The 26,724-nt window shown below is 37.8% G+C and overlaps 1 long non-coding RNA gene across 1 annotated transcript; it reads right to left on the reverse strand.

Moving 5' to 3' along the window:
* Positions 1 to 6,152: 6,152 nt before the first annotated feature.
* LOC120462160 (uncharacterized) lies at positions 6,153 to 25,000 on the reverse strand. Its single transcript, XR_005618321.2, has 3 exons — positions 24,745 to 25,000; positions 23,321 to 23,355; positions 6,153 to 6,981 (listed from the first exon to the last, which is right to left on the reverse strand). It is a non-coding gene; the product is annotated as an uncharacterized LOC120462160 (long non-coding RNA).
* Between the last annotated feature and the right edge of the window lie 1,724 nt (positions 25,001 to 26,724).

Here is a 26,724-nt window from a genome sequence, read left to right on the forward strand (position 1 = left end):
CTGATTTAAATAGTATTACATGCTACCGAAGAGTCACCTTAAATGTTGTGTGACTGGAACATGGGCCAAATGAAAGTCATGTGTATGACATAACCTGAAACTTGTTTGTTGTAAGAATACAGGTGACCTCATCCCGTCATGATAATGGAGCCATGAAAATCAACGTCTGCTGTTTGTCTTTGTGTGCGTGTTTGAAATTAGACTGAGGTCATCGAGGGGTCTTGTTGTATGGTACTTAGAGGTCAGAAGTCAGAATAAAGGGAGAGGATGGGATCTAAATTACAATCGACAAAAAAGAGAGAGAGAGAGAATATCCTTTGGCAGCCAATGAAATGATCTCGGTCTTAAAAAAAAAAGTAAACTTCCTTTTAAATGGGACAGGTTGACAGGAAAGAAAACTGTAACAGAGGTTGCTCATTCATCGCTCAGGAGACTCAAAGCACTAAAATGTTCCCTGGGGCATCTTTGCTCCTAACCGTCTCTCTCTCTCACACACACAGAGTCTCCACTATGCCCTACAAAACAGAGTAATTACACATCATTATTTTAGGTCTTATAGGTGGTATGGAGCAGACAGACAGGAACAACGAGAATGAAAACAACTGCAGGTAATGACACAAAACATCAAAGCTACGAGAAACAAGAAAAGAGTAACAGAAAGAGCAGAAAAAGAGATGGACTACAACAGTTTACAGGTCACGCCACAGAGGACATCAAAGACTCCTGTCTGCAGAGGAAGAAGGAGCTGGAAAGAATGACAGGAAGAAGAGAAGAGACAGATAAATGAACAGAACGAGAGACGACTGCAGTCTACAGGTAATGCTACACACAGCACATCAAAGACTGTGAAATTACAGCTTCATTCCCAGTGACGCCACAGAGCGGCCGCAACCAGAGACTCCTCGCAGCGCTGACGAACAACATGCAGGGGCAAAAACACACATTATTTGTTCTGAGAAGGATACGCAGATTCGCCTAAATGCACTTACACATACTTAGTTGAAGTCTTTAATTTGACATTAGCAACTGTTTAACAGTATGTCATGGACATGGACAATGATGTAGGACAACCTAGCTGTGGCAAAAAGTATGAAAAAAAAAGAGAACTGACATTTGAGACTTCATAAAATCTCTTTTCATTCCTGTTTAGATGAGTTTCCTTTTAAAAACAATGTTTAGCTATACGTTAATTTATTATTTGTAGTATTTTAGAGATCCACCGATTACAATTTTCTAGGCCGATTCCGATTTTTCAGAGTTTGACCTGCCGATACAGATTTCAGCCGATTCTGATTTTAATTTTTTCTATCCACTTCACGGCGCACACATAAATATTTATTTTCTCTCTCTTTCCTAGAACAGTTTACATAGAATTTTTTTTAACAGTAAATCGCTATAAAATAGGACTATATATATTACTCCTGGTGTGGGAAATTCAAACACATCTAAAGTGCAGTGTTATCGAAGAACCATTTTCTTCTTTTCACAACTAAAAAAAAAATGTTAATTTAAAAAAGAAAATTGATTTTCTTTTCTGACATATACTTAAGTTCAAAGATAAGACAAAAAAATAAAATACTAATCTGACGTATGCCCATAAATACGTCATAAAATAGGTCTGATGTATGCCCATAAAATAGGTCTGACGTATCCCCATAAAATAGGCATAAGTCAGACTGACCAGTCGGTTGCCGATCACCAGCTGATCAATCGGTGATCTCTTATTATTAAAAAAAATAAAATAAAAAAAAATACAATCCAGACCTGTCATAAAAATCCCTAACTGTACCACACAGCCTCTCATGACTTGGGTAGTTCACACCGAAAATAACTATATTAGTGTCTACACTAGTGGAACGATAAGTAAGGGATGAAGTACATCTAGCCGCTTGTTATCTCAGAATAAACCCAGACAGTGTGATCAGGACCCTGACGCGAAGCAGAGGGGTCTTGCTCACTCTGAATGTTTATTCTGCGAAAACCAGCTGGACGTACATTATCCCGCTTACTTAATGGCTACTTGCCACTAGTGCTGGGCGGTATACCAGTTCATGCCAAAAACAGGTGTATATTTGTTATAATATTAATTTTTAATATACCCCCATACCGATGTATTTCATTCGCTGCGCCGCGCGACACTGTTTCAGACGGACCCTTTACAATGTTGCACTTCTAAGCAGCGACTGCGAGTCGAGGGAAAACAGCATTGCTCTGTTGTTACGTTACAGGTAGGGATGCTGCAGAACTATGGTCTTATTTTCCTGTCAAATGTCGAGAGCGCACCATTGTAGCGTGGAAGTATTAATATAATGTTGAATAGGTCTATTTTCTCTGGGCTCGCTGCACATAAAAAGTGTTCAGCGCAATCATGAATCTCTTCTCTTCCCCTTATAAACGAACAACTATTTTAGTTTATAAGAACATTTTCATAACGTTCCCATTAAGCTATAAAAACGTTATTTCTCAATATTTTGGAACGTTCAAAAGTCCAGTTTTTTAGACGTTGTATTAACATTATTTCTTGGTTAAAAGAACATTATTTAAAAACGTTATAAGAACGTTCAGTTCTCCCGTTATATAGAAGTTGTATTAACATTCTTGCTTGGCTATAATATCATTCAAACGTCATTAGAACGTTCAATTTTCCCATTATATAAACGTGGTATTTTAACGTTATTTCCTGGTTATAAGAATGTTATTAGAATATTAAGAAATAACAATTTTATAACAATGCTTTGAACACCTGATTATGCATGAAAAACCATCATAAACCGGAAAACCGGGTTAATTTTGAAAAAAAAAAAGTGATAGTGAAAGTGAATTAGACACGAAATATTGACTTTTTGAAATATTTAATTATGTCTTGAAACGCAAAGCTTCTAAACGGACATTTGAGGGGTGCGGTTACACTTATTACACTGCATTTACACCACATAAATAATTATTGGGATAAGAGATACTGATCTGAGATGAAACCAAACCATTTTAAAATTGTATCCATTTGTCATCTTATACCCATTTTAGTGTACAAAACAATCATTGCTAAATGGCAGCAGCTACGTTTGTATGAAACAAAAGAGTGAGTCCGCAATACTGGACGACGTAATTATATAATTGTGCACATTTATTGATTTTAGTTCATATTTTATTAGCTCACCAAACTTTCAGAAATAGGAAACGCTCCTAGCAAGCGTAGCATTGACTTTCAATTTTTACTGGTTGTTATTGGGAAATAACATATCGCTGGATGGTGCGATTGACCAATCAGAATCTAGTATTCAACCGAGTAAAAATTGTTATTTAGCCTAACTGTTAAATAACATTAACTGTTTATTATAAGCGCATAAAGTGCAGTTTTGATGTCTACTGCTTTACATGCTCAAGCTCTTTAAAGCAGGATTGGCTGTCAATGTTTTTATCAGCTTGGGGGGAAAAAATAGGTTGTCATAATTGGTTTTCATAATTGTTGTAAATCCATAACAATTATACCTGACCTGGAAGCATCTCTGTGGAGAGCCATCTTTGACTTAAAGTATCTGTGCTGAGAGCCACGTTTAACTGAGCTGAACTTTATGAATGCTGACTCGCAGTCTTGCTTGAAGCACTGATGGAAACTTCAGCTTGTGTAAACTAAAGTGTTTCACTTTAAATGGGAGAAAAAAATATTTGAAAATCTTAAATGCCGTTTCAAATCAGCTATACACAAATATGCATTTGTTCATCAAAATGTAATTTAAAGAACACAATCAAACAACAACAAAAACAAAAAAGCTGTATAGTATCCCAGGAGACTCCCCCCCCCCCCCCTTTCTGTATGAGTGATAATAGGACCTGTCGAGTCTACAACTCTATAAAAAAAAAAAAAATAGGCTCCACTTTTCACCCACCACAAATTGGCCTCACACTGCGTGGAGAATTAGTGGCTCCGTTTAAATAATCAAAACCAGATCATTCCTTTTCAGCCGCTCTCTCTCTGCAAGTTGTGGAAAGTGTCAGTATGGAAAAAAAGTCATTGCATCATAAATAACCATTTAATAATGATCCAATAAATTAGTGGGCATGGGTTCTGTTTCTGAAACATTTCATAAACTGGGAATATATGATAAGGCAACTAACTGCAGCGCTCTCATGATGGAATAACCTATTATGGTGGCAAAAAAGACAGCTATAATTAATCCAACTATTCTTTCACATATCTTACAGTGGAGTTTGAACCACCAAAGACACTTCAAGGACATCACTGTGGGATGATTGAGATGAAACCCCCAAGAAGTGATGTCACGCAATATACATGATGCAAAATTATATTGGATATTGGATTCTTGAATTCATGTACAGTCCTTTCTGAATATATTGCCTCAGTCTTTCACGTGTCCAGTGGTTCTCAGTTACCTACTGGTCTATAAGACAAGTGATATGACAGATACGCCTGATCAGAAGTGATTGTACTGAGCCACTCTAACCACCAGTTAAAGTCCATCAGTCAGAGGTCAGTTCTTCAGGAGACACAATCATCTCCACTGACCACACTTTGTGGTAAAAGTGTAATTCTTCAATTAGCATTTGAAGGATAAAACAGTGACATTGTTGAGTTTACAGTGAGAATTATGAATTATGAAAATAAGTGTAATGTGATTGTCAAAACATTAGGTAACAGTGTTGTAGTCGAGACCACCGCACTCGAGTCCGAGTCGACACCGAGACCAGAGAGAGTCGAGTCCGAGTCAAGACCGAGTCCATAGAGAGTCGAGTCCGAGACCAGAGACGGTCGAGTCCGAGTCGAGACCGAGACCAGTGAGGGTTGATTACCTAATTTACTTTTATTTACTTAGAGAAATCCTTTTTTGTTTTTTACTGAATTTACTTAGAGTTTAAAAAATATGATCAGTTTAGGGTAAAAAGGCCACATAGTAGGTGGTGTTAAAAGTAATTTTATTACAATTTGTCATGCGCAGTTGCGCACTAGAAAATCACCAATCACCGGGCGTGTCAATCAATTTAAATAAATATTTTATTAACATACATTAATAATCATGAAAAATATTTTGAATTGAACTCGAGTGGACTCGAGTGGAAAAAAATGTTCGAGTACGAGTCAATTCCGAGTCCAAATGGACACGAGTCCATGACAAGACCAAGACCATTAAAATATGGTCTCGAGACCGAGTCCGAGACGAGTCCGAGTCTCGAGTACTACAACACTGTTAGGTAACTAAACAGAATTTCATTACATTAAGTGAAAACATGTTACGACGACACATGACGATTCCGAACTTGATTTAATAGATTCATTTGGTAAATATCAGGTAGATTAGCCATGTTCATTTTTCTCAAGAAAAAAGGTGGGGGTCAGCAGCTTATTTACGGAGACCTTGCACATGGGGAAATTTGTATTGGTACCGACTGGTTCAAAACAAGAGATTGCAGGTCTTCACTGGTTTAATTGTCAATATGCGTTTGACTTCATGCAGTGCGGCACAGACTGAATGGCGTACGAGAGATGAAAGAATCCCAACAGTGACTCGAAAGCACAGCTCGCGATTCTTGATGTCACATGGAAAGCGATCCACACAAAACAGTGGCTTTTTTAAATTTGCTGTGAGATTTTAAGTGAAACTGCTAACTTTCCTATTTGAATGATGTTAGTATTGTTATCCAAATCAATTAATAAAACTAAACCTGTAAAATAAAATGGACTAGATGTAACGGAGGCCAGCTAGTAGTTGCTGTGCAAGTAAACCTCACTCCCCGATCTCAATAGGCGCTCTAGCGACAGACGCTAGAGGCTGCAGTCTTTAGCCTCCTTGTTAGCGCGCCCGACTCTCACGCCGGAGACCCGGGTTCGAGGCCCGCTCGGAGCGGGGCGAGTAGGACCCGGGTGTAAGGAGGTTACATTGGTGCCGTGACCCGGATGAGAGTGAGGTTTAGGGGGGTGAGTGTAACGGAGGCCAGCTAGTAGTTGCTGTGCGAGTAAACCTCACTCCCCGATCTCAATGGGCTCTCTAGCGACAGACGCTAGAGGCTGCAGTCTTTAGCCTCCTTGCTAGAGCGTCTGACTCTCATGCCGGAGACCCGGGTTCGAGGCCCGCTCGGAGCGGGGCGAGTAGGACCCGGGTGTGAGGGGTTACATAGATGTACTGTAAGAATCTCCATATAATTAATTATTTTTGTATTGCCAGCGTGAACAGCTTGTCACGGAATTTTAAAAACGAGACCTTCCCAACTTCCTAGGTTGTCAACAAAAGCCTGTAATACGTGTTTTTATATGTGAATGACGTTTTGGCTTGTGTCATTTTAGTTGTGTATGTGCACATCAGTGACAGGATGTTTGTTAACAGTATATCACTGCAAAGGTATTTCCAACTTTTTTTTACTTCTAAGCCAAGAACAACAAAAAATAAAAACTAGAAAAACTTCAATGCGTATTTCAGGGCATTGAATCACGTTCAGTCTCTTGTGTACCAGTGTCATGAATAACAATGAATTCTACTATTAGATGAAAAAGCTAAGTTAAAGAATTAAAATTACTAAAACAAATATAAAGCTACATGTAAATACTAAAAACAAACCTAATAACCAGATACAACATTTTTTTTTTTTGAATTATGTCATTCAAAAAAAATAAAACACTTATTAACATTGACGTTACCAACGCCAGCAGGGCTTGAGGATTGCTATTGAAAGCCGTCCTGTTGATTTACGGACTGTGAAAACACAACAGAGTCACTCCTCAAGTTCAAAGGGAAGATACGACTGTACGACACTGAGAAAAACATTCCAGCATCACTGAAGCATTCCAGCTTTCGGAGACAACACTCTGGAAGAAAACACGGCCTTGTGGAACGCCACTCTTCCCACACCCAGACATGACCCACATGGTTTAGAGCCGGGACACGGCAGGGGGAGACAGACAGCCGCATGCACAGAGACAGATGGAGGAGCATGCAGCCATGTTGAAAAGACTCGCAGGGTCACGAACCTCTACGAGAAATTAGCACAGACAGAGAGAGGGAGATCATGACAGGATAAAAGTCTCAGATAAAGTGTCTCATGTGGACGGCAGCTGTGTGACAGTTATCACTCATACTTAGAACACACACATCCTGTACATGAATCACAGGACACAATCTGACCAAACAGCCAGAGTAGGAAGACTTCTGGTGTTTCCCATGCTTTTATGTCTCGCAATACCCCCACAGACCCATCACGTCGGCTCAAGGACCCCTTCATCAACAAAGCACTCATTAAGCGGGATATCCTTTTGAATTACTATTAATATGATCAAGTGTCCTTTGATTATGATATCAATGCTGTGGGAGAATAACAGACTCATTAAGCAGCTTCCCTGGTGATCACATGTGGTCAATAGAGATACTTTATCATTTATGTAGAAATCAAATCCAGATGGGACATTTAACAACAGTAAAGTCATTTGTTAAGTCATTTATTTTGTCAAAGCTCAAGTATGATATCACCAACGGGTCACATACACACAAACTGACAACCATCAATAATAAATAAATAGCTATAAACAACAAAAATCTAATGTTTTTAATTTACTTTTTTATGCATCTTTGAAAAGATACATTAACCCTGGAGTTAACATTCCAGAGGGAAAGAAAGACTAGATTTGTTTTAATCTATATAGTAATATTTATGTATAGTATTTTTTTTACTCAGCAAGGGCACACATTGATCAAACGGCACAATGGACAATTTTGTAAGATTATAAATGTCTTTATTTTAAATGAATGCTGTTCTTTTAAACTTTCCATTCATCAAATGATCAAGGATATTGAAAAAATAAAAAAATAAAAAAAATAAAAAAAAAAAAAAAATATATATATATATATATATATATATATATCACAAATATATTAAGGAGCATTAAAATAATCAACAATGATAATAATAAATGTTTCTTGACCAGCAAATCAGCATATCAGAATGATTTCTGAAGGATCATGTGACCCTGAAGACTAGAGTAATGATGCTGAAAATACAGCTTTGCATCACAGAAATAAAATTGAATTTTAAACTGTTTTTGTAGTCATATTTCACAATATACTGGTTTTACTTTTTGACCAAATAAATGTATCCTTGGTGAGCATAAGAGACTTTACCGACCCTTGTGAACAGTAGTGTACATCAAAGAGAAGACTTTGCCATCTTAACCCATCTCCTGCCTAAATACTGGATTTTTCTCTTCAAGACTCCAGTAAATTGCACATTACAGCTTCACAGCATCCTCTAGAAATAACTTACTTAATGAATCAAATTATGATCTTCTATGATGATCCAAGCTCAATTGGCAAACCAATTTGTAATTTCGAAATTTCAGGTAGCATGGCAGAGCACAGATGCTGATAATTGCATGTTTTTGTGCATGCGCACATCTTAACTTAGCCATTATTTCCCAAAGCATTTGGGTTCTAAAATTCTTTACACACACAAACACACACTTAGCCAGCTAAACAAGGACATTCCATAGATAATGTTTTTTATACTGTGAAAATTGTATATTCTATCCCCTTAAACTAGCCCTTCCCCTAAAACTACTCACACAAACCCTTCTTCATTTTTACAAAACCTTTAGCTAAGTACTTTTATACAAAATGTACAAATGAGGATGCCCCTAAAGGGAGATTTTGTTTAGCCTGGTTCAACCAGACTCTAGTAGTTCATTTCATTTCCACATAGAGTCTGGAACCGCTCCATTGAGAAACGTTTCCTTCCTTGTAGGCGGGTTCACTATTAAAGTTCAAATCTATTGGATCTGCCCAAAGTCACTCACGATCTGCCATAGCCAATCGCTAACGGGGTGTCGTGAGTTACGTATGTCACGCTCCGAAATGGCTGGAAACAAGTCCGAATGATCAGAGGATTATGTTTAGAATAGGATTTCAGTCAACGAGCGCCGCGGCCCGCAGGTTTTGTTAATCTAGGAACAATTATTAATTCGAAATGTATATTTGACACGAAAGACAGTGATATATTCATTCAACGGTGGAAGCTGTGTCTAATCATTACAAATACGCCGCTGTGGTCGTTTTCTGATCTGCCGCAAATTTGTAGCAGCTACAGTGAATGATCAGTCTGTCTCTATCTGCAGATGTGTAATAAACAACAATTTTTCATATTACGTCTTATTGTTTCTTAATTACCTTAATTATGGTATTCAAAGTATGTGTTTGTACATTTTGATGTGGCATTTAGTTTTTTTTAGTAAAACAAATCAACCATTGCCATCTAAAACTGAAAATCAAATATCTTCAAAGTATGGTTTTTCACATTTTTATTTATGACAATTATTTTTAAAAAATCACAACCAATTTGTATGATTTACAAAAAAATCTGTTGTAAAACTGACACACCAACCTCCTGCACGAGTGCACAAAGGGGCTCAAAATGTTCTATTCATCACAAGAATCAGTAACTATACAGTTGGGAACATGAGCGACTGACATGACTCCTAAACGGATCTTCAACAATAGTTTAGCAGCCAGGACTTGGGGCTTCCGAACACCGCGAACACCAGGCTAAACCGTCCGTCCAAAATGTCACGGTCATGGGTCATCGTGCACGAGCTGCCCAGCAAAAACTTCCAAACTTTCTGCCTCCTTCACTTGGTCCTCAGTTGTGCAACAAGAGGTGAGAGGATAACAATCCGGCTTTAAATTCTGTATATTCGGCAATTTCTTTTCCAACAACGGACCGAATAGCTTTTCTCACGTCTTTCTCCGCTGCCATTACTGAACTCAAACTGACGCGATTACATCAACGTCATCTTTCTCAGCCACTCCCTCTATTCGCTGATTGGTCCTACAAAAAAATTGATTTCTGGAAACCTAAGGATATGGAGCGATCCCAGACGTAGTACTGAAGTAAAATGAAATTGAGCGGAAGTGCGTAGGAGGGCGCAGCCAGGCTAGATTTTGTTAGCTTTTGGGTACAAAATAGTCAAGTAGGTACACACGTTTGGTTTTGGGGACATTCAATAAGATATGCCATCTCTTAAAACTAATCATCACAGAAAAAAAGTGTTTTGCGGAAAACATCACTTAGTATAATTTATAAGGGTTTTTTTTTCTTATGGGGACCAAACAATTTTTCCATAAGGACAAGAATTGTATTGCCATCTTTGAGGAGACATTTTTTTTCCCCATAGGGTATACCTGAACCACACACACATACCACTGGCAGCAGAATACTGTAATTTTGCCATCATGGTAGCAAATGTTTGGTAAACAGTGCCCGTCGGCACTGAAGGCCCTTTCCCCCCTCTAGTGGCCCAACAGAGGCAGTACATGATTTCTACAGGTGTTGTTGCAATAATGTACTTAAATCTGCTGTTGGGTTGGAAATGGTATTGGTTAAAAACTCTTATACAGGGGTTTTTGTACCATTTGATCATCCCAGCTTCTCGTTTTAAAGGGTCAGAAAGACAGAACTACTAATGATTTAACAACCCGACTTTCAAGGAATCATTGGAGATGAGAGATGGATAAACTGCTACTTTTACTTACAATGGCCAGGATTACTGTACATGTACTATAAAATGTATTTGCAGTATATGCAGTTTTAGAACAGAATTAATTTGCTGTCTTCTGGACTGCTACATAAAAACGACTTCAACAGGCAAAAAAAATGAAAAAATAAAATACCTCTCAATCACAGGCAGCTGTGTATGATAGCTCCTTTCTAAATATAAGCTTATGTGACAAAAAAACTGTTTGCTAAAGCAAGTGGGCGGCACAAGATGACGTTACCCACTGTTTTTAGGCCATAAATATTGCTGAAGGCCATTTAAATGTATGCAAATGAAAGAACAGAATGACAGGCCGACATCATATCTGTTCTTCTCCCTCAACTAATGAGGGTTTTTAATGTTTGTCATATTTAGCATGTCATTACACTGTTCACGATAATCATCATCCACTTGAGACTAATTAAACACGTCAACGACTCAACCTTCAGTAAACAGCAGCAGGTGGAGCGTTTCATTATTCATCGGTTCATTACCTCACAGTACAAACAAAAACCCCCCACACACACACTGAAACTACTATATCTTTGTCTCGAGAAACCTCGTGTGCATATTAACTGCTAAATACATTCATTTACATATATAAAACGAATGTAAATAACAGAGTGTGAAATCACATGCCAGTTTCTTTGACTCGACAGCCTTTGGAAACATCAAATCAATGATGTGTAATAGAACAGCAAGCACACATTGCATTAAAAGGGCAGGTTTGTGTAAATGCAGCAGTTATATCTGCCACTCTTACTGTGTGGGCTTCCTCCACAGCAATTAAACGTTCACTCGGAGAAAAACAAGTTTATCCCACACAACATGCGTTATTGGCCAACACTGGTTAACAAAGTGCAAACCACTTACCCTCTGACAAATATATGCTTAGACATCATATCTGAAGGAGGAGGTTCGTTCACTCCAAAACATCAGATCAAAGTTACACAGTAACTGAGTCAGTGCTGGAAAATGTTCTAAACAGAGACGGCCTGAATAGAAATCAAACCATAATGAGGTTCGAACAAAACTATAAAATGGATTTCTTGTTGACATTTTGATACTTACTGGGTCTCGTAAATACAGCAATTTATGACTTTTTTTTTCTTGAAGGGCTACTTGTAGCGTCTACGGGAGTACATGAAATGGCTTGAAACCAGGAAAATGCTAAATGACTTTAGAAAGATTTTACAGAAAATAGAAACAGACTCCTGAACACAAGTAAAAGCTGACACAAAGGAATACATCGGTTAACAATTTAAACTAAAAAGAAACTCCACATGGTGACAAAAAAAAAAAACAAAAAAAAAAAACTGTGTATAGGGGAAAATAATACAAAACTGGTGGAAACTGGCAAGACATTTTAGTTCTCAACTTAGTCAACTGTAGTCTTGCGAAAATGACCAAAAAGGCTAAGGCCTAAAGGTCAATTTATACTTCTGCGTAGGGTGCGCGCAGTAGGTACGGCGTAGCATACGCACAGACGCGTCCCATATCGCGTACCCTTCGCCGTAGCCTGACGCGCACCTCCTCAAAAATGTAACACGTCGCGACGACGCAGCCCACAAGATCGGTGATTGGTCGGCTTGGTAGCATCGTATTTCCTCCTACGCATTTCCGCACGTACCTTCTCAGGCATTTCCACACGTACCATCTCCTCCGACGTCTTCTCTCATTTCTGCATTTCAGTTTTAGTAATTTCACTAAAATTAACTGTTTTTCCACCTCAATAAGCTCCAACTCCAACATGATCCGCTCTCTTTTAGTAGCTATTGCTTGTAGTAACCTAGCCGCGAGGAATCTAAACACAGTGGAACATTAAAACCTTCCGCCGCCAACTAGCGTTTCGGAGCAGTACTGCAGAGCAACCAAGACCTGAACGCAGAAGTATAAATGCTCACGACGGCGTCGCCTGCGTGTGTAGCCAACGCCGTACACTACGGCGTACCCTCAACGCAGAAGTATAAATTGGCCTTAAAATGATCGTAGGGACCACTGGTGGCAATTGTTCAAAGGTCAATTGGGACTTACAATGAAAAAAAAGGCCAGTAGTTGGCGATGTCACTTTGTCCCGAAACACCTTGCAAACACATAATACACATGTTTTTTTTTTTTAAAACCTTGCTCTTTGAAACTATCAAAATAAATTTAGTGTAAATGAACGGCCAGAAGGCATAAAGTAAATCCTAAATCTCATGCATGAGATCTCGTCAATGTAATACATTATACATGATGGCCACATAATTAGGTATACCCTGTTCAACTGCAAACTTCTAATCTGCCTATCACCTGGTAGCAACATTTAGCAGTGTATGTCAAGATGATCTGCTGAAGTCCAAACTGAAGACCATAATAGGGGAAAAAAGGTGATTTAAGTGATTCTGAACATGGCATGGTTAGTGCTAAACGGGCTGGTCAGAGTACTTCAGAAACTGCTGATCTACTGGGATTTCCACACACACAACCATCTCTAGGGTTTACAGAGAATGATCAGAAAAAGAGAAAATATCCACAAGTCATAGGAGAATGGCCATTCCTGTTTGAGTTGATAAGGCAACAGTAACTCATATAACCACTGGTCACAAACATGGTCTGCAGAAGAGCATCTTTGACCGCACATGTTGAACCTTGAAGCTGATGGACCACAGCAGCAGAAGAACACACCAGGTGCTACTCCTGTAAGAAAAGAACAGGAAACTGAGGCTACGTTTCACGCAGGCTCGCCAAAAATCAGACAATAGAAGATTGGAAAAAAAAGTTTCCTGGTCTGATGAGTCTTAATTTCCACTATGATATTTAGATCATAGGATAAGTATTTAGCAAACACAATGAAAGCATGGCTCCATCTTGCCTTATATCATTGGTTCAGACTGCTAGTGGTGTAATGCGTGACATTTTCTTGGCACACTTTGGGCCTCTAAGTACTTATTGAGCATTGTTTAAACTTCACAATCAGATTGTTGCGGAGCATGATGTCCATCCCTTTATGACCACATCTGCTGATGGCTACTTCCAACAGGATTACACGACATGTCACAAAAATCAATCTCCGTTGGTTTGCCAATGAGTTTACTATACTCAAATGCCCTCCACATTAACCAGATCTCAATCCAATAAGACACCATTGGGATGTGGTGGAATGAAAGATTCACATCATGGATGTGTGTAACTGCATGCTATCAACAATATGGACAAATGTCAGAGGAATGTTTCCAGCACCATGTTGAATCAATGCCTCAAAGAATTAAGGCCCAACCCAGTACTAGCAAGGAGTAGCTAATAATGGCTAGTGAGTGTATGTGCATTCACAAGACGAGCAAGAACCATGTTTGAATGAGATTTAAGATCTATAGAGATTTTTTTATTAAAGGAGTAGTTCACTTTTCAAAAAAAATTGCTGATAATTTCTCACCCCGAATGTCATCCAAGATGTCCATGTCATTCTTTCTACAGTCGAAAATAAATTAAGGTTTTTGATTAAAACATTCCAGCATTTTTCTCCATATAATGGCCTTCAATGGGAACCAAACGGTTCAAGGTCTAAAAGACACTTTCAGTGCAAACTGCAAACTGTTCAAAGGGCTTTAAACGATTCCAGATGATGAATAAGGGTCTTATCAAGCGAAACAATTGCTCATTTAATAAATAAATAGCAAAGTTTAAGTTTTATAAGCTCAAATGGTCGCCTTGCTCTGTTCTGTGACGCACGTTTGTGGCTCTCCAGTTCGAACTCGTTCATCTAAATGAACAAATCTTTTTCCAAGTCAATTCATTCATTTTGACTGTTGAATGAACCAAATGACTCGGGAAAAGATTTGTTTATTTTTGGACCTTGAACCGTTTGGTTCCCACTGAAGTGCATTATATGGAGAAAAATGCTGGAATGTTTTCATCAAAAACCTTAATTTCTTTTTGACTGAAGAAAGAAAGACTTGGACATCTTGGATGACATGGGGGTGAGTAAATTATCAGCAAAAGTTCTCTCAAAAGTGAACTACTCCTTTAAATAAATAAATAAAAATAAATACTGTGGCCTCAGAAGACTACACAACTTTTATTGGATTTTTCACTCCAAAAAATGGGTCACTTCTTGGATAATGAGGCCATTAAAAAAAAAAAAAACAGCTGTAAATATGTGAAATTATTACATTTCTTGAACGTATAACTGTTCGTAACATCTACAGGAGTGAGTGAAAAAAATGGCTTGGAGCCAGTTTGGATTATTCAGGCTAAATTTGTTTGGAAAGACGTTATAGAAAATGGATGGGCTCCTAAACACAAAAAAGTAAAAGCCAAGACAAAGCAATCAATCATAAGACGTGCACAAGTGCTCTCCTTTTGTGTTCTTTCAAAGGAAGATATAAAGTAATATGGGTTGAAATGACACAGGGGTGAATAAATGACAAAGTAGTCATTTTTCAGAAGGTTGAACTATTCCTTCGGGAGAGAAGCAAAGCACAAGAGACTCGAGACGTGTGTTTGTGCTGATCTACAACTTCATCTCTGGTCTTTCTCTAGCACTTGGCATCTGCTGAAACAGCGGCAGCAGCAGCAGCATTGTAGCTGTTTGGAAAATGTGAGTCTGGAAATCATTCCCTCATTTTTCTCTCTACCGGAATAACAGTAGATCGAGAGAACAGTAGCGTCAAAGTCAGATGCTCTTTCTTTAAACTCTCAGAGTTTGACTGTCTTTTAATAATGTGTAATACTATAAGTGCTGAGTGGGACCCTCCCTCCCTCCCGCTCGCTCTCCTTTCTCTCCTCTCGGGACCACACAGGCATCAAACCACATCAGAGCAGTCGAGTCAATGTGCAAACTCACACACAGAAAGTGTAAAGTGAGCAGCAACAGAACCCGTCTGGCTTTATGAGAGACAGACACACGCAGACCTGAAATAGCACTTGCACACCACCGTGGACCGTGCCACAGACGCCAGCCGCTGCCACACTTCGTCCAGACACACACGTGCAATGCTGACATTAAACACTGGGGCACCCAGGATCCAAAATCAGTCTGGCCCTCTTGTTATGCAGTAACACTCTCATGTCCCTATAATACAGCCTACATGTAGTCCTTACAGTTTTTCTTAGAATTGCTTACCCACTAAAAGTGGTACTTAAGGGCCACTCAGAAACCATTCACTCATGTCCCTAATCTTTAGACCAAGTCTGCAAACTGCAAGCACATGATCAGCTTTACACCCCGTTTGCAATTAGACACATTAATCAAGCCTAACAGGTTTTTGAGAAACACTGGCATTTAAATGCCACACTCTTACATCCAACGACCATGTGTGTGAAAAAAAAAAAAAAAAACGTGGACAATTAATTCACGTAGAAATCAAAATTCCTTCGCTGAGAGCCAATATAATTACTGATTATAATCAAACTCATTGATTGTAAATATACCAAATTTGATCACTTAGAAATCAAAATTCAGTGTTTTGAGGAAAAAAATATTTATTTTTACCCCCTTCCATTTCTGTTAATAGTGTAAATATAACCATTTTTAGACCTTGGATATCAATTTTAAAGCTAAAAAAAAAAACCTCCTGTATCCTCACATGCAAACGACAAAATATAGTAGTATCTTACATTTAACTCAGAGCTTTCTTATTCTGTTGCCACAGGAAAATAAATACATTCCAAATAATGAAATTACAATACAATGACATTTGACATCATTCGTTTCGATTGTTGAATGAACCAAATGACTCGGAAAAAGATTTGTTTATTTTTGGACCTTGAACCGTTTGGTTCCCACTGAAGTGCATTATATGGAGAAAAATGCTGGAATGTTTTCATTTTTAGACCTTAGATATCAATTTTAAAGCTAAAAAAAAACAAACAAAAAAACTCCTGTATCCTCACATGCAAACGACAAAATATAGATATAAATATACATTTAACTCAGAGCTTTCTCATTCTGTTGCCACAGGAAAATAAATACATTCCAAATAATGAAATTACAATACAATGAAAAGAGCAGGTTTCTTAAAGTTTAATAACGAAATAAATATATTTTAGCTCTTTGTTATTATCCAGTTGCCACTGTGTAAATCAATCTAAAAGTAGCATATGTCTTTTTATAGCAATACGTCTTCAAAGTCACATCAAAGCGTTTACATTCTTTTAAAAGTTGTAGTTGAAAATGCACTGCATAACAGGAGTGACCGAGCGTGCCTGCCGGGGAAGAACACACTGAACAAGTGTCTGCATTATTTCAATCCAGATCATAGCAGCCTGGGAGAGTAGTCAAATGCAGCATGAAAGCATCAAAGCGGGACAGACAGTGTCGTCTCATAGTTCTGCGGTATAGCTGAGAGCCGTTCGTACACAAATACACACGACAGAAACCCGAGAGCGCAGCACATACTAGCCTACTCATTAAAAGTGCTAGACTGTGAACTATCCATTTTTCAACACACCCAGCATTTCAGAAATAATAAAACATTTCGGGTGGGATGCAACCACGAATAGCTCCTGCACAATATTGCGTGTCTTTCTGCGAGTGTCTGCGAGTGAGATTGTCTGTCAGTTTAAATGTAATTTGGGCACTAGTACATCTCAAAAATAACCATGTACAAGACAGAAATTATAAGTGCCCAAAACCAACAATATATACTTAAGGCTGCCAAAAATGGTTTTTTTAAATTGCCTTGAAAAATAAAAAAAACATCAAATGGTGCCCAAAAATAAACCCAGAGGACATTAGAGGTACACAAATGTCAAAACAAACACATGAAGTCTTCAGAAATTATTACTGTCTTAGACTGCTACTGAGCGACCAGACGTCGAGCATTTAAGTTATGCACGCTTTCTCCGGCTGAAAACCATGTCTGCAATGATTGATGGGTCTAAGATTAGAGACAAAAGGAAAATGTTTAGAGCTGGTACTGAGAGCAGTGTTTATGGTTGGTTGGGGCAGTGGCTGGTCAGCAGGGGGCAGTAGATCAGTCCCTCATTAAACTCATTTTCAGATAATGTCCTGCCAAACAAACAGAGCGGCCACAATCTCTTTCTTCAAATGACACCAGACGAGAGAAACGGTGCTAAGAGTTAATGCAACTTACAAATGTTCAATATACAGCAAATTAGAAAATATAAATGATCTGGAAATGATGGCAGACTTCTATTTAATACATTCTATAACCATAACATAACCATTTTTGAATTCGTGTCACATGCTCATTCTGCATGAAATTACAGAAAAATCTCAGAACTATTCAAGTGAACTGCAAAAAAAAAAATGTTTATATAGAAAAAAGAAAATATAGGCTATACACGTTCAGTTTGGGGGAATAAAGAATCAATTATTTGCCCAAATATGTCATTCCATAGCAAAAAAATGACAGCTGTAACACTAGCACTCATTGTTTGATATTGATATAAATGCATAATAGCATGGTATTTTTGAAGTACACACTGGAACACTATCTATATGGAAAAATTAAATATGCCAGCAATATTATACTACCTTTCAGACACAATAATTATGGGCTGCTATGCAATGGTAATTGAATATGTTAATAAACAATAGGCTATGTGTAAGCAATATACCACTTCCATTTCAGATGATTAGATATGGTGTAATTTAAACAGGAACAAGAGTTGTAGGATTATGCAGTGAGTGAACAACACAGAAATGTGTGGTGAGATAAACCAGGGCTTTAACAAAACACACACACACACACACACACACACACACACACACAAAAAAAAATCAATCCGTACTCTCTGAGCAGAATCGAAATTTTAACGTTTCCATTTTTTTTGCGTTCCTCATTAAACATACCATTCCGGAAACGGTTTGATTAGAAAAAATACCGGTTGATAGCATTATTTTAATTTATCTTATAGCCTAATTTAAACAAACATATATAAATAAAGATTGAATTTCACTCAAAAATAAGATAGCACATGATAATTGAACTTGAACTTGAACATTTAATTAATACAAGTATTCTGTTGTGGTTAAAGCATAAATAGTTGGCAAAATATTGCCCTGCTTTACTGGACCATTAGACAATTGAAAGTGGCCCTCTAATGACATTTTTTTTTTTTTTTTTTCAGAAGAGTGATAAAATGCTTTGAACAAAATTTTACTTTTCTACTTGTTTTTTTCAGGCATTTCATGCTGTACTATTCAATTCATGATTGGTCACTACCAAATATAAACGTTATAAAATAACGTTATTATTAACTGGTTAATGGTCATTTCAAATAAACGTTTCTGTTCAGAATGATTAAAATTTATTTGGTTTTCGTTCCTGTTCAAATTTTGTTCCTTAAACCGGTTAAGAGCCCTGATAAAAACAGTGATGTTCAGTTATGATGTTCGAAATGGCAGACACTCGGGCCAATCAAATTACTGGACTATTTAATTAACAGCTGCCTCAACCAACGGTGTGAGCTTGAGGCAGAATTACCTGTTTGAGTGACCAAGGGCAGACAGGAGTGTTTGGGGAAACCAGTTTGGAAATAGTCATTGGCTGAATTAAAAAAACTATGATACCATCCTTATCGGTCATATCTTTGTCAGCCCATTCTCACCCCCAAGGCGTCACCTAACTGACGCCTTGGGAAGCATTTGACCATGCTTCAATATCTGACGCTTTAGGCGCCCTTTAGCGTCAGTTAGATGACGCCCTAGGATGGCGTGTACCCTACCCCCACCCCAGACCTAAACCTAACCGCGTCCTCTAACACAGGGGTTCTCAAACATTTTGGTGCCAGGGACCCCTTTCAGGGGGAAAAAATTCCAAGGACCCCCCTCATATTTATAACAGTTATTGCAGCACAAAGTTAATGTGTGAGCGGCAAATGAAATAGGCTATTTTTGCACAAAATGAATGGTCTCCACCCAGGGTACTATGCAGGAATTTCTAAATAGCCTACTGAGGTAACGAAAGTGATCTTGCTAGGAATCACTTAGTTAGGATCCCTCACTTAGGAATTTTTGATGTTCTTGATCTACACATGTGCATTTTAAGGTGTTTTAAGGCCCCACAATTGGATAACTATAGATTTAGTAGAAGCATGTCAGTCAGTGGCATACTTTTTTTTTTTTGTCAAGATGTCACGAAACACAATCACATATTCCAATCAGGAATGGCCTTAAAAGAGAAATGTTTCAATAATTAGGCCTATTCTGCACACAAATAAAGCCCATAAGCCTATAAATACAATGATAATGGCATTATGTTTAATAGGTGCGTGCGTTGTTAATTTGAGCTACTGTAATTAGCTAAAAAAAAACATACAGTATATGTTAAATATATGAATCCATAATGTTAATCTCATGGGCAAAGTATGTTTCTATTGACCTGCTTTTTCCTTTGTTAAAGTTGAGCTTGATTAATACTTTGCAAACTGATTGTTTCAGTCGTTTTTTAAAACTTTTATCTAAAACAGCTGTTTAGTTTATGTTAATTAAGGCCTACATCTTATCTCGTACTTTATGACCGTTGACTGAAACGTCGTGCGGGGAACTTTAAGTTCACTCCGACTCAAACATTTTGACATTGACGAGCTATCGTTGTTAGTCTGCTGAAGCACCTCAGACGAGAAGGTCAGTATCATCGCGATGTGCATCCTTGCAACCTCAGTTGTGGGTACGGCCCTGTCACTATGCACTTTTATTTTGATAATGATCAGACTTCTAATGTCAAATCTACAGTAGCAGTGCTGACTATTGTGCACGCACGCGAGACGCCGGCGCGCAATTACATGGGAATTTTTCCTCAGCAGTGGAAACAGGAATACTCTTATTTATGGTCATAGATAAGACAAGAGTGCATCATCCGAAACGGTGTCCATTTTTTATTTGTGTATAGGCTACATTATAAATGACTACAAAATGTCATGCCTTTTAAAAATACAGAAAAGAACCGGATGCGGGTTCATGCCATCTCTCTGTCTCCTTTCTGGCGCACGTCCCGCAAAATCAACAGCAGCGAATAGTCTACTTGACGCACAGACATAGATTATCTATCTATAGAAAACTTTAAGTGTCTACTTTGTATTGTTTTATGTTTAATGCTTTATATAAGTTACTTAGGAATAAACAGCATGTTTTCAGATGATAAAGAAAACATGACTCATAGCATGGAAAAAAACGTTAGGTTGTAAATTATTTCGCGGACCCCCTGGCTTTAGCTCGCGGACCACCAGGGATCCGCGGACCCCACTTTGAGAACCACTGCTCTAACAGACGCTTTCCTTTAGCGTCAGTTAGATGACGCCGTAGGATTGCGTCATGTAAGTGACGGTAAAGGGCGCCTAAAACGTCAAATATTGAAGCATGGTCAAAGGTGACGCCTTGGGGTGAGAATGCGTTGTCTTTGTATGGCAGAATGGTAAACATGGTGACCAGACGTCCTCCTTTTACGGGGACAGTCCCTGTTTTTGGTGTGCAGAGTGAAGCACTGAAAAGTTGGTGTCTGAAGTAACAAAAGGGGGTGATGATGTAACACAAAAGCTGTATCCCAATGGGCTTTATGCACAGCTTCACTACTTCCTGAATTTCAGCCAGCTCCTTGTTTCCTGTCTGCCATTATTGGACACATTGATTAATTCAGGTGTGCTTGACCGCAGTAGTCATGGCAACAATAATCAGACACACCTGAATTAATCAATTTTGCCCAATAATGGCAGACAGGAAACAAGGAGCTGGCTGAAGTTCAGGAAGTAGTGCAGCTGTGCATAAAGCCCATTCATCATCATCATCATCATTATTTATTTATTTGTAGAGCACATTTAAAAACAACCCATGGTTGACCAAAGTGCTGAACAGGGCAAGATAATCAATACAAAGATAAAGTAAAATTGCAAATGCAGTCAGTATAAATACAGGCATACAAAATAAATAACACATAAAATACAATACAATTACAAGTTAAGAAAGTAGATTAAGAATCAGCATTAAGAAAGTGTGTTTTCAGAGGCTGCATCCTTTGAAGAACTCAGACTTCGGATGCTGCATCCTTCAAAGGCTGTTAAGGTCGGACTGAGCGTTGTTAAATGGGACGGTCTATGGGCAAGTGTTCTTGTCGCCAAGAAACTGTGATATCTTCTCTCAAAAAAGGAGGCAAGGCCACGCTTCATTGCACGGGAAACGAAGGACGCATATGGAGGCCGCATTTAAAGTAGCTTTCAAGGGTGCACGATGCAGCCTCTGAATTGGGAAAAAAGTCTGCCCAGCTGTAGCCCTCAATTGGGTCATGGGGTCTATACGACCCCAATCAACTTTTACTTAATAATAATTTAAAAAAAAAAAGGGGTAACACTTTACAATAAGGTTCGTTAGTTAACATTAGTTAACTACATTAGTTAATATGAACTAATAATGAATAGCACATATACAGCATTTGTTAATCTTTGTTAATGTTATTTTCAACATTTACTAATACTTGATTAAAATCTTGTTAACATTAGTTAATGCACCGTGAACTAACATGAACAAACAATGAACAGCTGTGTTTTCATGAACTAACATTAACAAAGATGAACAAATGCAGTAACAAATGCATTGCTCATGGTTAGTGCATGTTAGTAAATACATTAACTAATGTTAACTAATGAACCTTATTGTAAAGTGTTACCAAAAAAGGTTCCCTTCATCTCAGTGGAATAAGATTTTGTGACTTTTCATACATTATCTGTCTATATATACACACACACACAATAAAAAAATTTGGGGGGCGTATAGACCACAAAGCCCAGAAGTGTAAACGGGAAACGAAGACCATTTGAAGGTTTAAAAAAAAACTTAAAAAAAAAAAAACGCTTGTGGCCCATACACTTTTGTCGGACCATTAACAAACCTGTCGCTAACTGCAATTATGAACCAAAAGCAACTGAGCAAATACAAATGACAGAGCTGTTTTAGACAACCAGATATAAATGTCTTAGATACACGATTTTAGTGGTTTTAAGTTACTGTGATACCCCCACTACCAAAAGTGATTCATTGTGTCTGCTTTACTATGAAACACACGCTCATTGAAAGCACTTCACTTTCACACAACACGCACTCATTTAACAGAGGTATACATTCACAGCAAGTTAGAACAGCCTGAACTGCATCTGGTGACGAACAAACAATACAGTGAAATAATCAACTATATATATATATATATATATATATATATATATATATATATATATACTGTATATCACTTTAGTCTAGTAGGATTTGTATGTGTCAAATGTGCTGGAAAGTCTATGTACTTGGCAGTTGTGATTTAAAAAGACAAACTATTTAATCTAAAAAAATAAATAAAAAAAATGAGACACCTTTTTGGTTTTAAGGTAGTCACAAAACTATTTATGTTAAATCAAACAAGTTAGTGTTTGTACTGAACTATAGCCTAACTATATAAGGGTGCACACATACCTTGTGCATAAGCACATACCTTGTTCTCAAGATGAGCCTAAAATAATATTAATAATTAGGGATAATGAATGATCCATTTCTAAAAGCACAAAAATAAAAAAATAAAAATAAATAATAAATTAAATAATAAAAAATGATATATATAGGCCTACTATATACTCAAAGATTGTGAAAATGAATTTGTCATTGAAAATGTTGAAATTGTTATCTGTAGAGAACAAACTTGTTGAATATGAAACCTAAAACATTTTTTTTTAAATGTACAAAAATGTTGTGTCCCCATTTCTTAGATAATAACACGTAAGATTTAAATTATATTTTGACCACTGAACTAGTACATTTCCCCATTTCCATTGCAGAAAGGATAGTTGAAATTGTCATTATTTACTCACCCCTCATGTTGCAAATCTGTAAGAGTTTCTTTCTTCTGTTGAACACAAAAGAACATATTTTAAAGATTGTTGGTAATGGTAACAGACAGTTGACAACAGCAATTGACTCAAGGAAAAACATACTATGAAAGTCAATGGGGTCCATCAACGGATATTCCGAATTGAATTCAGCCATCATTTTATCTCACAGTTACGAGATTTATAGAAAAGCTGGGGGTTTATAACTAAAAAAGTCAGACATTTGATATAAACCAACCAGGCCATTGTGAGAATTAAAAGGCACAATTAAAAAAAAAATATTCCCTGTCCCATCTAATTATTTGCTCTTATCTTAAAAAAAAAAATACTAAATCTATTTCATATTTATTGCAGAAAAGTCTAAACGTCTGAAAAGAAAAAAAAAAAACTGCTTGACACATGAATAAAAACAGGACACAGGAGAGTCACGCTGACAGCTCCTGTCTGTCCCGGGGCTACAGAGTTTCTGTCTGCCGCTCTAAGCCTCCAACAGTCGCTTCTTTTCAGCAGTGTGGTTCTCTTGAGAAAATTAGTTTGTAGCATCGAAACCACACAATTACCCCTCAACCACCTAACAAGCAGCAGTTCAGGCTGTCTGTCTGTCACAGGCCTTACTAAAATATGATCATTCCTTCTAAAGCACACGCAACCTCAAGCCCTTTCATAAACACCTGCGTGCGCACTTTACCCCTGCAGGATGCAGACATTGACTAGCTAATTATATAATCTGGGTAATTAGAATCATAAGCCAGAGCTGTAATAGCAGCTCTGAAACATGCAATAGAGACTCATCAGAGAGGAGAGAGATGCCTCTCCAGACTTGAACTAGCCTACATCACCTGATCGCAAACCAAACCTCACACATAGCGCTGGCTGAAAACACACCGGCTTCCTGGAAGCCCTATTATCACACGAGCCTGCGAGCGGCTCTATATGTGTTAGTCACACAGAAAATATGTTTTATTGGAATGTTTTGATCTAGACATCAAGGTATAGCTATACGGTGAGGAGAGACAATGATGGGAATGGACTACTTAAGTTTTTTTTTTTTAAATGCAGCATAATGTAAATAAAATAAATTATTTTTGCCCTTAAAATATTAAGGTGGGCCTTTGCCCTTCTAGCGATTAAAAAGACTGAATGCATTTGGCGGAAGAATATTTTTCTGGCTGTGCTTCGGCTCTGCGACTGTGTGGATGACTGTTTTATGCTCATAAAACATTTAATACTAACCAGTTTAGATAGCTGACGTTACTATAGCTTTAACGTTAAATTACTCATAAATAGAGACGGTATAGCACGACAACACAGCACTACAACAACCACAATGAACTCAACATTGATAATGTTTTACAATAAACTGTTAGAGAGATCAGATTATCTATTCAATGAAATACCTTATTCACCTCTTGAGCAATAAAAATACCATCTCCGCGTCGCGTTTAGGCCAAGATTTCAAATCCCTCAATTCTTGCCTCCAAGCCAACATTGCTTCTCGTTATTGCGAGCTCTGTCGCGTTCTATTTTGCCAATAGACTCCTCTGTTCTGCGTTTTTTTTAATAGACTCCTCTGTTCTGAGTTGTTGTTGTTTTGTTTTTTGTTTTTTTAAAACAGTGATTTCCCTGTCAACTACTCCATCTCCCTCGCTCGTTGACAACTATTCAACCATAGTAACGTTACATAATCTCTTTCCGGATATGACGAGACACACGTGCGAGTGATTAGTAGGCTACGCGATTTTCAACGAAATTAGGCTTACTACGGTTTATGCTTACCACTGTGGTAAGGTAAAAACACGTCTTGGAAGAAGGATTGATGATGTATTTACTCATTGTTTAAATTTTGAACAACTTTAAATTGTTTTCTAGATATTGAAATTGGCTGTTTAGTGAATTCCAAATAAACAAATGTAGATAGACTACTGCACATAGGCTTACTCTGTTATAATAATAGCAAACTGGGGCCTGCGGTTTCAAAGACAGGGCTTAGATTAAGCCAGAATTAGGCCTTGGTTCAATGGACATTTAAGTAGCTTTAAAAAAAGCCTTAAAAAATCAGGAAAAAAAAAAAATGTCTGGAGACAAAAGCAGCCTACTCACATATTTTAAGATATGTCAGTGCAAGTTGCTTTGAGTTTATGCACATCAGACATGCATTTTAGTCTGGGACGGGGCTTAAACCTTGTCTGTGAAACCTGGGGATGGTCTTGCAGATTTAAACTGAAATTCATGCACACTACCTAGTGGACCTGTTGTCTTTGAGTGCACTCGCACATGCACCGTAGTCCGTGCAGAGACAAAAACAATTCTGGCTCATTCGCCATGCCACAAATGGAAGTTGAAGTCAGGCACATTGCATTTTGGGATATACATTTTTTGTGGGTTAAAAAAATGCTGTATGTCAGCTACATAAAATATTCATCTCACTGGAAATGGAAAGTCAAGTTGAGTGCACCCGACATGTGCATCCCATGAAGTTATCAAATATAGTAGGCTACTTCATCATCCGGAGAATCCATTAAAAAATGTGAATATTGTGCATAAAATACCTAATACTACAGTAATAAAGAGTAGAATGTTAGTATAGGCTATGCTGCACATTTTGTACAATGTAGTAGGTTTATATCATCTAGGTATACAGAAATTTTGCATACAACACAGTATACGAGGTAGTATTTTAGTATGCTATTCCAAACATATGTGCTAACACTAGGAGGTGATCTTCAACCTCTTTTTGTGATGTTGAACTTTCCTGCGTGACAAACACAATCCAATCACGCATGTGGACACACTCTCCCTCCTCATGCATGCTTACAACCTGCATCTGCCCACACACACACACACACACACACACACACACACACACACACACACATACACACACACATTCACTAAAGCATTAACAGCAGCCAGAGCCAAAGGAGAGGAGACAGCTCACAGTCAGAGCCAATCTGAGTCAAACACAGTTCACTGCAGCACATGTGCAGAAAGGGGAATAAGGGGACAGGTGGGCTTTCGTATTCTACTATGCTTGACTACAGCAACGATAAAGACACATTTAAAATGCTTAATTGTTTAAAGGAGAAAAGGATGTTTACACTTGTATATCTCAACATACACCACATAAAAATTTGATAAATGTGATCATCACCTTCCTTTTCCAGTGTGATGAACCTGTGAGATTTATATTTTGACCTTGTATTTGATCAGACTGCCTAAAGGGTATTTTTTCAAAGCATTTTCCCCCAAAACTGAATTGAAAATTCAAAATAGCCATATTTTAAATTTGTGTGACAACAACAGCTATAGCCTATTACTTTATCAAACATTTATATATTACCTATGCACATAATTTTAAAGGTTTTTTGTTTGTTTTCTTGTTTTTT

Source organism: Pimephales promelas, chromosome 11 (assembly GCF_988280905.1).
Source record: "Pimephales promelas chromosome 11, fPimPro1.hap1.1, whole genome shotgun sequence".
Lineage (NCBI taxonomy): Eukaryota > Metazoa > Chordata > Actinopteri > Cypriniformes > Leuciscidae > Pimephales > Pimephales promelas.